Consider the following 11,629-nt stretch of genomic DNA (forward strand, 5'->3'; position numbering starts at 1 on the left):
TGCTTCAGAGAGGCTGGGGTCCGATTTATGACATCCTGTTGTCAGGGGCCTCTGTGGAATTTTTGTGACTCCTCGTGCCTCAACTCGGTTCTGACCAAATCTTAGATTGTCTGATTCGGTCTGATATCCTACAAAGGTCTTTAAAAACCCTGCAGATACCCTGTATTCATACATGAATATGTACTATGCATTATTTTAACGATCATATTTTATTCTTACAGCTAATACATATACTTTCTCATATAGTCTCCGACAAAAGGCATTACCATCCTTAATTTGAGATATTTTGTGACTGGTAGTGAATTAAGAAGTAGGCAGAAATAATTTGTTTATTTGTTCATAATTACAATGCTCAGAATTAATTGTAGCAATAAAAATACAATTCTGCCATGTGTGCTGATCTATATTGTGGTGTAATTAAACTAACATCTTTCTGCAAAGATGAAAACAAAAAGTAGAACTGTACAAAGAACATAACTAACTGGGACTGGACCATCGACCATGTCTATGGTTTTAATATAAAAAAATTGTTTAGTTTTTGTAAATTAATGCTTTAATTATTTTTTAAGCTAATCTTGTTGACATATATCAGTGTCTTTACAAACTGCATATATATAACTGATTATATACTGTATTCGCTTATATAATTAAATTCATAAAGTTCAATGGAATTATGTTTAAAATAGATGAATTTGCTAGAAGTTGTAGTTTTGATTTTGACATTTATTCATACTATTGAGCACATTTCATAAACTATTTGATGGACTTGATGGTTTATCATGAAGCTTACTTCAGTAATAACAAATCGTAAACAATCGTGAGTGAATAAATAAATCAACAAAAATTACAAGAAAAGAAAGCTGCTGAATTTTAAGGTTTATTCATTTTTACTGTTTCAGAGATGTACATGGTATATTAGGTTTTTCACTCAGCTGCCTCTTTGCCCTTGAAAAAAGAGAGGAGCAAATACATGATTAGTATAAAAGAGAATACATGAGGTAGTTAAGTTTGAAATAATATGCATCAGAAAAAGAAATTACCTTTCCAGCATTACGACTCTTGGCTCTGAGCTTGTTGACCTGAGACTCAGCAATGTCTGCACGCTCCTCAGCCTCCTCCAGCTCATGCTGCGCCTTCGTCAACTGAGTATTGGCTTGTTCCTCCTGCAAATCCACACACAATTATATCAGCAACAGAAGATCTCAAATGTTTAGAAGGTGTTTATACTTCTTAAATGAGGTACTCACAGCTTCTTCAGACTGCCTCTTGTAAGCCTTGATCTTCAGCTGAAGCTTGTCAACCAGATCCTGCAGTCTGTTGAGGTTTTTCTTATCCTCCTCAGTCTGCAGATAATAAATGTACATCAGACTAAAACATAATCAGATTAACGTGACCTGAACTTTTTTTGTGTGTACCTGGTAGGTGAGCTCCTTGACTCTCCTCTCATATTTGCAGACACCTTTAACAGCATCAGCTCCATGTCTCTGCTCTGCTTCAACTTCAGCCTCAAGCTCACGGACCTTAATGTTTAGATATGTTTAGACACTGGATCATGTCCACATCAAGACTATAAACATCAGAATAAAGGAGAACATCAGAATAAAGGCAATCTTACTTTGGACTCCAGTTTCTGGAGTTGTTTCTTTCCTCCCTTCATGGCCAGAATCTCAGCCTCATCCAGACGGTGCTGCAGGTCCTTCACTGTGACCTCCAGATTCTTCTTCATCCTCTCAAGATGAGCACTGGTGTCCTGCTCCTTCTTGAGTTCCTCTGCCATCATTGCAGTCTTTTGCAGTAATATAGATAGATATTAGTTTAACGTTTTTTAGATAGATATTAGTTTGACATTTTACACAAGTGTTTTGTGAATCATTAGGCAGCTACTGCTTCTCACATCAGTGATGGCCTTCTTGGCCTTCTCTTCTGCATTTCTGGCTTCCTGTACAGTGTCGTCAACTTCACTCTGGATCTGAACAAGGTCAGCCTCAAGCTTCTTCTTGGTGTTCAGGAGGCATGTTCTGCAACATGGAAAGCAACAGTACGAACATTGCAAATGAGGCTTTCAATTTCCTTAATTTTATCATAAAAACAATGAGCCATTACCTGAGAGTGCAGCAGCCCAACACGCTCACTGGCATCCACCAGCTCTTGTTCAGCCACTTTGCGGCCTCTCTCTGTCTGCTCCAGAGCAGCTCTCAGCTCCTCAATCTCAGCTTGCATGAGAATGTTTCTGCGCTCCACCATTGCCACCTGCTCCTTCATGTCTTCCTGTCCTCTCAGAGCATCATCAAGGTGCAGTTGGGCGTCCTGAACATAACAATAGAATTACAGTAAGCTTTTGATGTGCTTTCTGTTTGCCTTTACATAACATAGCTTATATTATACAAACATATTACTGAACCCATAAACCAAAGAGAAGTCATATACCTTGAGTTGTCCCTGAACATTCCTGAGCTGTTTCTGAGCCTCAGAAGCCTGGCGATTGGCGTGGCTCAGCTGAATCTCCATCTCATTGAGGTCTCCCTCCATCTTCTTCTTGATTCTCAGGGCATTGTTCCTGCTCCTGACCTCAGAGTCCAGAGTACTCTTCATGGATTCAGTGACTCTCTGGCTGTTCCTCTTGATCTGCTCCATCTCCTCATCCTTCTCGGCAATCTTCCTGTCAATCTCACCCTTGACCTGGTTAAGCTCAAACTGGACACAGAGAATCTTGGACTCCTCATGCTCCAGGGTGCCCTTTGAAAAATAAAAACAATATTTAAATTTTAGAATGAAAATATGCATTAATAACACAGTATAATGGTTCTAGCCAGAATTACTTATTAAACTCCAGATACTCACTTCAGCTTCCTCCAGGGCGGTCTGAATCTCTGCCTTTTCAGTCTCCACTGCCTTCTTGGCCTTTTCCAGCTCATGGATGCTCTTACCAGTCTCACCCAATTGCTCTGTCAGATCTGAAATCTCCTCTGTAGAAAGGAAAAATATAATCTATATCAATATTGGCATTCATTAATCATATATATATACTTTTTAATGTTTCAATCTTACGCTGCAGATTCTTGTTTTCTCTCTTGAGGGTCTCCAGCTGATCCAGAGTCTCCTCATAGGAGTTCTTCATCTTGAACAGCTCAGTGCTGAGTGAACAAGCCTCTTTCTGGGCACCTTCCAGCTCTGCCTGACCTTCCTCATATTTCTGCTTCCATTCTGCCAGGACCTTTAATGGAGACATATTAAGATCAGGTTTGTTTAACTGATAGCAGGCCGAAAAAACGACCACACAACTGTTTTGGAAAGAATATCTTATCACAGTATGACTTTTTCCTCTGCTTCTTGTCAAGGTTGGCCACCAAAGCATTGGCTCTCTCCACATCAATCATGAGGTCCTCCACCTCACCCTGGAGTCTCTGTTTGGTCTTCTCCAGAGAGGCACATTTGGAGTTCACAGCCTCAATTTGTTCTTCTGCCTCTTGCAGACACTGAGCCAACTTCTTCCTGTAATGCATTTGTAAACATCAGTTTTAAGATGAAAGACTTTTCCACATGAACACATATTAATCAACTCTTGTGATGTTCATACTTGGACTCTTCAAGCTCCTCAGTGCGCTGGATGGCATCAGTTTCATATTTTGTTCTCCACTGAGCAACTTCACTGTTGGCCTTTGACATTCCACGCTGCAGCTCAGCCTTTGTCTCATGCTCTTCCTCAAACTGCTCACGGAGCAGGTTGCAGTCATGACGGGCTGACTGCACAGCGTGGGCCAGTGCGTTCTTAGCCTAGGAGACGAAGTCACATAATATTAGTTTTGTTGCATAGTAAGTGGAAATTATGTGTTTGTGTTAATGCTATTACCTTAACCTCCCCTTCAATCTGCCTCTTAAGCTCCTCAATTTGCTGAGTGAAAGCTTGTTTGCCTCTGAAGAGCTGAGAAACCAGCTGACGGCCAAACTCACCTTTAGAGATTTACATTTACAAACAATTGGCAAGATATAAGGATGGTGGAGAAAATGTTATATCTATGTTAATGAATGGAAGAAGCAATGTTTTTCTATAACATATTGCCAGTTCTCTATTGTGGATAAACTACATGGACTACTTGCACTCATTTTTGTGCACTGCTGTTAGTCTAGTTTCTGTTTGACTGTATTACACTAAACCACGACATGCTTAAAAAAGAAGAGTTGCATAGCCGACATTATTGCTTTAAAGTGTACTGCTCCCGGTATATAAAATGTTTTGCCACTATAAGTTTTTATATTTAAATAAAATACATTTATATATATATTAAGGCATTTTGGTAGTGAAGGAAAACTATTTTTATGTAATTTTGAGATTTTGTTTCCATTGTTACCATTTTCAGTTTGAAGTCTTGCACTTTGAGCACTGAGGTTGTTTATCTGGCGAAGGTTCTTGTCATTCTTGGACTTGATTTCACTAAGTTGGTCCTCAAGTGTGCGGCACATCTTCTCAAGATTGGCCAGTAAACCACGAAATCATTTGTTTCTAAAGAATCTTAACCATATTTGATATATTTCCTTGAAAAGATTTAAGAACCAATTGTCAAACCTTTGCTTTAGCAACAGCCTCCATGTTGCTGGAGAGATCATCAATCTCCATTTTGTATTCACTCTTCTCTTTCTCAAGCTTCTGCTTGACACGCTGGAGGTTGTCGATTTGCTCTCCCAGCTCAGCCACAGTGTCTGCCTGCTTCTTACGAAGGGCAGCAGCAGTAGCTTCGTGCTGGAGGGTGGACTCTTCAAGATCACGACGCAGCTTCTGGAATTCAGCTTCACGCTTCTTATTCATCTCGATCTGAGCAGAAGTGGCTCATCCAGCCTCCTCAAGCCTCTCACTGATCTCCTCAAGTTCCCTGGAGAGATCAGCTCTCTGCTTCTCAACCTTGGCACGAGCAGCACGCTCAGCCTCAATCTCTTCCTCCAGTTCCTCAATGCGAGCCTACAGTGTCGTTAATAAAACATTATTAGTCTTTATTTTACCATTGCCTTTAACAGAGAGAAAAAAAATCAAGAAATACCTGAAGCTCCTTGATCTTCTTCTGGAGTTGAGCACCCAGAGATTGTTCATCTTCAATCTTGCTGAGCAGCTGGCTTGTTTCAAAGTCTTTTCTGTGTGTAAAAGGGGAACAATGAATGATTTGAAATAAATGATAACCATTATTCTTGTAAGAGTTTACAAAAACTTCCTACTTCTTCAGCTTCTCCTCAGATTGTTGCTTGTCATTCTCAAGGTCCATGATGGAATCTTGAGCTAATTTCAGGTCTCCTTCAAGCTTTCTCTTTGCTCTCTCAAGATCCATGCGAAGCACCTTCTCTTGTTGAAGGGAACCTTACAGCTAAGCAATTTGAAGTTGGTATTGTGTTAATTAAGTGTATTAATTATTAGCACCATTATTATTTGATTCATTTTAACATGTGACAAGTTATACACCTTATGCATTTCTGTCTTTAATGTTTAGTCACTACTTCTACTCAAGATCATATATTCAAAGTATAACGTAATTATGACGACTCACATCATCAACTTGCTGCTCAAGCTTTGTCTTGGATTTGGTCAGGGTGTTGACTTTGTCCTCCTCTGCCTGGAGATCATCCAGGGTCTGCTGATGTGCCTCTTGGAGGGCTTTCTTCTCCTTCGTTAGTTTGGCAATGCTCTCATCCTGAGCTGCCATTTCCTCAGTCAAGTTCTTGACCTGTTTTTTTGTTCCAAATGAGCTCATTTTAGATTCCATAACATCATATAAAACCATTAATCTAATCTTAAACCAACAAAATCTCCAACCTTGTTCTCAGTGGCATGTTTCTCCTTTTCCACTTTAGCCAAGGTGAGCTCCAGGTCATCAATGTCTTTCTTCTGCTCAGAGCACTCATCCTCCAGCTTCCTCTTCTTGGCTATCAGTTCAGCATTGATTTCTTTCTCATCTTCCAGTCTCTCAGTTGTCTCTTTGAGTTTAGCTTCAAGCTAGATTTTGGTCTTGATCAGACCCTCACATCTCTCCTCAGCATCTGAGAGATTCTCAGATTCCTGTTAGGAAAATAGATTGCTATTTCTATGGAAACCACTTTGCTTCATTTTAATGAAGATAAAATTCAGTTAATTCAAGTAGGTAAACTCACAGATGCTACTTGCAGCTGCAGATCATTTGTCTCTTGTAGCAGTGCCACCATCTTCTCTTCAAGCTCCTTCTTTTTGGCTTCAGCCTTGGCAAGACCTTCTTTGCATTTTGCATATTCCTCTTTCATGGTTGCCAGCTCCTTCTCAGTCTCAGCACTCTTCAGCAGAGGCTTAATCTTGTAGTAAACCTTCATCCATGGCCAGTGTTTGACGTTCACGAATGAGCGGACGTTGTATTGGATTGTGTAAATTGCATCCCTGATTAAATCATTTAGATAATTAGAAATTGGTAAATGCACTTATTTTTATACTTGTCAACACAATACTTCCTACACATGTCTTACATTTATCAAAAAATGTAAGTAAAATATATGTATAAAAACAGAAAAGGTACTTTTCTGCCAAGACATTATAAGTTTAGTTTTCAGACATTTTCTTTAACCCTGAATCACAACACAATGCAATGTGTAATTCAAAATATGGGTAACGGTACATTGTGCCATGTTTTTTTTCCTGAATTCTGTATTGACACAAAATAATAAATAAAAAACATGGTTGTTGTAAATATAAGTAAATCTTTTTTCCTAGATACTTTTTTTTGCCATAGAGAGGAGCAAATTTGATTGATTATCCATTGACATTCTGAAGTCATGTGGGGTAGGAATCATTGGTATAAATTGTTCCACTGATAAAAGGTTTAACTGAAGTAGGTAAATATAAGAATCAGAGGTTTTGTTCCTTTCATGACATTCCTAACCTACTCTCCGTCATCTTCACAAACTCTCTCCTCATCAGGTAACCACGGCAGACAGCCTGAGTCATTGTGACCAGAACAGCTCGTTTCTCATCACGCATCTCCTCAAGAGTACCCAGAAGACCAGCTTTGAAGAACACCTGAATATATAATAAATCACAAGGCAGTGATTTAAACAGAATAATCTTATACAATAAATCATGATCATTAAATGTTTTAAATGCTGTAAAGTAGAATATGAACCATTGTGTGTCCAAATCTGTACTGGTCGTGATCAATGTTGATGGATCCCAGGAGTTTCTCAGCAGCCTTCTTGTTGTCAATAAACTGTCCCTCTGGGATTACACTGGCATTCAGCACCTTGTATCTGTTGAAGGTCAATCAAAATGCTTCATATCTTCTAATTAAGAGCCTCATACAGTAAATGGTGTTTTCATGTGGTCCCTGTTACCTCTGCTTGAAGTCACCATAGAGGATTCTGCTGGGGAAGCCCTTTCTGCGGATTCTGATGCCCTCCAGCACACCGTTACACCTCAGCTGGTGGATAACCAGGTGGTTCTCCATCAGACCTTTAAAGAGCAGTTTAGATCATGAGCTTGGTAAATTAATAAAAGCATTAAATATTGTATTAATACCAGAATATCTGTAACCCCTTTATTTCCTTACCTGGATTCTTGGACTCATTGGGAATCAGACAACGCACAAAGTGAGGGTGAGTGCTCCTCAAGTTGGTCATGAGCTTGCCCAAGTTCTCCTGTTTAATCATGAAAAGTTACAGCTTTCTTAGTCACATTGTCTGACTTGTTGAGTCAAGGAAGCTGATGTACAGTCACTGCTTTCAGTTGCATAATTATTCACATTTGGTCTCAAACAAAGACATACTCTAAACTGTGAAGACACAGTCTGCATGGAACCACCCTTCTTTTTGGCTCCCTTCTTGCCACCACAAGTCTCTATAATAGATAAATTCAGATAAAGATACAAATGAACACATATAAATGCAAAAACAAGAAAGAAAGAGCAAAACTGAATCAAAGGTTGGTTAAATTAATGTCAATATTTGTGTTAAATTGTATTAAAACACTTTTTTCCTCATTACCCTCAACAACAGGTGGGTAGATAGTAGCCAGCAGTTTGACAGAAGACTTCTGGTACAGCTGCAGAACAGACTCGTTCAGTGGATCCTTGTTCTTGTCCAACCAGCCATTAATGTTGTAGTCCACACTTCCAGCATAGTGGACCAGGGAGAAGTGGGCCTCAGCCTTGCCTTTGGCAGGCTTTGTTTTCTGGAAAGCATTGCACTTGCCAAGATGCTGATCATACAGCTTGTTCTTGAAGGAAGTGTCTGTAGCCTTGGGGAACATGCACTCCTCTTCAAGGATGGAGAATATACCCATGGGCTGTTTATAAAAGAATGTTGTTTATTACTAAAACTTGATAATTTTGAGAATGGAAAATGGAAAGTGATACATTCATAAACCAGTAAAAACCTTCTCAATGAGCTCAATGCAAGAAGCCAAATCCATGCCAAAGTCAATGAACTCCCAAACAATGCCCTCCTTCTTGTACTCCTCTTGCTCCAGCACAAACATGTGGTGGTTGAAAAACTGTTGCAGTTTCTCGTTAGTGAAGTTGATGCACAGCTGTTCCATGCTGTTGAACTGGAGAAAGAAACAGGATAATTTACTGGCGGCTGAATGTGACTCTATTTGCCATAAAGAGAGATAAACATAAAAGATTCTTACATCAAATATCTCAAAGCCAGCAATATCCAGCACACCAACGAAGAAATTTCTTTGTTGTTTTGTGTCCAACATCTGGTTGATACGAATGACCATCCACAAGAACATCCTCTCATAGATTGATTTGCACAAGGCACTAACAGAGTTGTACACCTGTAAGAATAGAGTGAATTTTTATTCAATACTTTCTGATTTCCTATAATTAGTCAGATTCAATCATGATTTTCAGGCTGAACACAAAGGACATGACAGAGATATGTTACTACATATGTTATTACACACCTGTGGCATGGTTTGGCCTTTGGTCACAAACTAATTTCCGACTTTTACTCTGGGGTAGCACAAAGCCTTCAGCATATCAGCAGAGTTCAAACCCAGAAAGATTTTGTCAGCCTCTGCAATGCAAAAAAATAAAAAATAGCAACAACAAAATTATTATTATTATTTTTTTAAGAAAATATAAATGTGGATCTCTCAAATCAAAGCACTGCATGCGATCACAAACATTGGTATTTATTCTCACCCTTTGTGTCATCAGGCTCAGCCTGCTCCTCACGCTGCTTCTGCTTGAACGTCATGTTACCATGATGAAGCACAGCTCCAGTGAACTTGTAGATGCCCATCTTCTCCTCAGCAGTGAAGCCCAGAATGTCAATAGCAGTCTGGAAATTTCAGAAAAGAATGAGTTCTATGATTAGCCATATTTATATTGAATTTGTTATTTTAAAAAGCAGCATTGACTCACATCAGTAGCAACCAGCTCCTCTTTATCATCAATGCTTGTCACTGTGATCTGACCCTGACTGCACATGGGGAAGTCATAAGGGTTGGTGGTGATGAGCGTCATTTCTGTGAAATACGCAAAGCATTTATTACATAGAATTTTACAATAATATCTGTGCAATATAGTAAATATTAAATCAAATATGTGCGTCTACCAATCAGCTCAGGCTTATGGTTGGTCATCATCTGGTAAAAGATGTGGTAGCCTCTCTCATCTGGAAGCTGGAATGTCACTCTAGACTTCTCCAGCAGATCTGTTGAGAGATTGCACTTAAAGCACAATCATCTGAAGCGTGACAGAAAAATCTGCAGGATGGATAATTAAAATGATGTCCACCTACATGTCTCAATATCAGCACTAGCCAGTTTTCCTGATGTGCCGAAATGAACTCTGATGAATTTACCCTGTTTAAAATAAAATTACAGTTACAATTACTGTTACAATTAATAAATGACTAAAACGAAAAAAGAATATATATAGAGAAAAAATACTCAACAAAGCTAAGCTAAATATTTCTAAATTATGTTTGAATATAAAAATAGCTTGACTTACAAAACGAGATGAGTTATCATTTCTCACAGTCTTGGCATTACCATAAGCCTCAAGCAGAGGGTTGGCAGCAATAATCTGATCCTCAAGAGAGCCCTGTTTGATGTTTGAAGGGGTTTCATTAATTTTCTTTTTCATTTCTAAAAACTGTTTGTAGGCATTTCACAAATTCACATATCATATTGAGTGAGATTATTGTAAAACTATCTTTCAGAATAATGTTTTATATATCATACCTGCATTTTACTGGCAGTCTGCTCTTTCTTCTTGTCACCATGAACTGCAACTGTGGCAAAGTACTGGATGACACGTTTGGTGTTCACAGTCTTTCCAGCACCAGATTCTCCACTGGTTTATGAGAAGAGAAATGATGATAAGAAATGTAGAAGTTCCACAAGAGCAAAATATAACCATTCTTAACATCTCTAACAGTAGGCTAGATACATACGTAATCAGGAAAAACTGGTTCTCTCTGTCTGTAAATTCAAAGGTAATAAAGCGATTGTTTTATTAAAAAATATATGAATGTGAATTTGACATACTAAAATCAACTTATAAATAATTAATATCACATAAATCAGATCTTACCAGTCAGCATGAACTGATAGGCGTTGTCAGAGACAGAGAAGATGTGGGGTGGGGCCTCCATACGCTTCTTGCCTCTGTAGGCAGCCACCACTTCTGCATCATACACTGGGAGCCACTTGTAGAGGTTCACAGTAGAGCAGAACAGCCCAGAGTAGGTCTGAAATGAGCAAAGTGGTCAGATTGCAAAAATACAGACAAAATTTACTTAAACACTGTTTTACTTAGCTTCAGAACTTACGTAGATCATCCATGTGGAATAACGCTCTTTGAGGTTATACAGCACAGAGGGTTAATTGAGATGGGTCATCATGGCCATGTCCTCAATCTTGTCAAACTTGGGAGGATTCATTGGATGGACGTCATCCTCCTTTGCAACTTTCTCCTATAAATTTGAACACTTTTTTCCATATTGGCAATTCATTTGCACTACTACTTGTCAAAAATAACTTTCCATGAGCTAGAAATGACAAATGGCTTTTCAGTTATTACCAACACAAATATTGTTTACCTTTTTCCTTCCCACTAGTGATGTTTTTCCAGCAGCCCTGCAATAGATTTAAAAGTCATGTGACCTTTCCGTTTTCTGTTTTCCTCTAATTTAATTAGCAAAATTTTATTACCATACATTTATGTGAAATCGCTTTTCATATCTCTACATTTAGTAATACTGAAAAAATGTGAATGCAAATATCCAGAATATTTGATAGCCATCCATTTCTCCAGTTTTTATCTAAAGTCAAATAATTGTATGTGAGAGAGTCAGTGGTAATATCATGGTCAGTGTTAGGAGCTTAGCCTGACAGTTTGCCTGGTTTATTTGGTAAACTTGTTTTATGAAACAGCCCCCTGGTATCATTCATTTAGTAAACACTGAAAATAAAATGAAGATTAAAACACTCTTTCCACAGCCCCTTTTCTGATCTGACTAGGTTCTGCCATTGCTGGGAAAGATCACGATTCTGCAGCTGAACTCAGTAAACTTTCTGTTTGTCTGTCTGTCTGGTATGTAAATAGAGCTTAAAGGGATAGTTCACCCAAAATGAAAATTCTATTATTAATTACTCACCCTCATGTTGTTCCAA

General features: G+C 38.6%; 1 pseudogene; it reads right to left on the minus strand.

Annotated features, from left to right (window-relative positions):
• Positions 1–924: 924 nt before the first annotated feature.
• Positions 925–10,923, minus strand: LOC107597237 (myosin heavy chain, fast skeletal muscle-like; annotated as a pseudogene).
• Between the last annotated feature and the right edge of the window lie 706 nt (positions 10,924–11,629).

Source organism: Sinocyclocheilus grahami, unplaced genomic scaffold, assembly GCF_001515645.1.
Source record: "Sinocyclocheilus grahami isolate Dianchi unplaced genomic scaffold, SAMN03320097.WGS_v1.1 scaffold12.1, whole genome shotgun sequence".
NCBI classification, from domain to species: Eukaryota; Metazoa; Chordata; class Actinopteri; order Cypriniformes; family Cyprinidae; genus Sinocyclocheilus; species Sinocyclocheilus grahami.